Source organism: Limulus polyphemus, unplaced genomic scaffold, assembly GCF_000517525.1.
Source record: "Limulus polyphemus unplaced genomic scaffold, Limulus_polyphemus-2.1.2 Scaffold409, whole genome shotgun sequence".
Classification (NCBI taxonomy): Eukaryota; Metazoa; Arthropoda; class Merostomata; order Xiphosura; family Limulidae; genus Limulus; species Limulus polyphemus.
The window spans coordinates 359,455-360,987 of NW_013666019.1; positions in this window are offsets into that span (position 1 = coordinate 359,455).

Genomic DNA, 1,533 nt, shown 5'->3' on the forward strand with positions numbered 1-1,533 from the left:
AGTGGCAACTAGAGCAAGAAAGGAAACAGGAAGAAAGTCAACAACAGTGGCAAAAATTACAAATGGGAAAACATTAGTAAATTTCAAAGCGAATTAGATACATTAAAGGATGATTTATTGTCTTTCACACAAGGAGGATACATTAACCATCGACTTAATCGGACCTAGAGAATGGCAAGCCCCTTCCAGACCTTGCAGTTAAACCCTAATGCAGACATCTTCAGTCCTGTTAGAAGTCACATCCCAGATATGAATGTCAGCAATAGGGGCGATCCAGTACAAAGGAAGCCACAGGAATTCGATGGGAAGCATATAGAGCACAATTGGAGCTCCTGGCAGAGATAAATGGATGGACAGAGGAGCAGAAAGCAGTATATCTGGCAACGAGCTAGAAGGGACAATCACTGGAAATACTTGGACAGTTGTTAGCAGACGACAGACACAACTATAGAGCACTGGTAGCTGCTCTAGACTTCGGGTATGGAACCCAAAATCAGTCTCAAGTCTACAGGGCTAGGTTTAGGACGAGAGTCCGTGCTAATGGGGAGAGTCTGCAAGAGCTGGCACAGGATTTGGAAAGTATGACACACAAGGCCTACCCAACTGCACCACCCGATGTCCTCAAGTTGTTGCTCAAAGATCAGTTTGTAGATGCCTTGGACAGTCCACAACTGAAAATACAAGTAAAGCAAGCACACCCCTCTACTATGCAGGATGCAATGGCCAGAGCTCTTGAATTTGAATCCTACATTAAGTCTAGCACAGAGATACCAAGGTTGGTACTGTAATCAGGATTCAAGGCCAGAAAAGGGCAGCTTTCAGAGAAGTTTGAGGAACTTTGCTGGCACTGTAATAAACCTGGGCACAAAAGAGCTCAATACTGGCAACTTCAACACAGGAAAGATACCACAGCAGGAAAGACTGCTACCCAGAAGGTTACTGGAACTGAGGAGAGCAATGACATATGAAGAGCCAGTGTTAGAAGAATACCACCAATAAGTCAGCTTCAGGAAACCAGTAGTGGTTAGTGCTGAGGGATGCCCACAAACTCCCATCGTGAAAGTCCCAACAGCTAAGTGTAAAATGGCAAGCACACATGGTGTTTATGTGACAGGAAAACTGGATGGTCAAAGGTGCAACTTTATCATAGATTCTGCATCTCAGCAAACCCTTGTGAGTATAAAGGTGCTGGATCACAAAGGAATACCAGAAGCTGTACAGGACATTATGCAATGTTGTGGGGACCAGTGTGGGTAACTATTGAGCTCATGGGCATGAAGAACAGACAGAAAGTATACTTGGCTGACATTGAAGACCAATGGATATTAGGATTAGACTATTTATTACCGAGGAAGCGTGTAGTTAACTTCGATAAAATGACGTTTGGAAACAACAAATGCCAGATTCCAGTAAGTGTTGCTGCATTCATTGATCTGCATGTCACAGCACTGAAGTCAACTACATAAGTCAAATATGTCGGAGAAGATAATTTGGGGTAGGATAAAAGAACATCCCCAAGAAAGCCCAATGCTT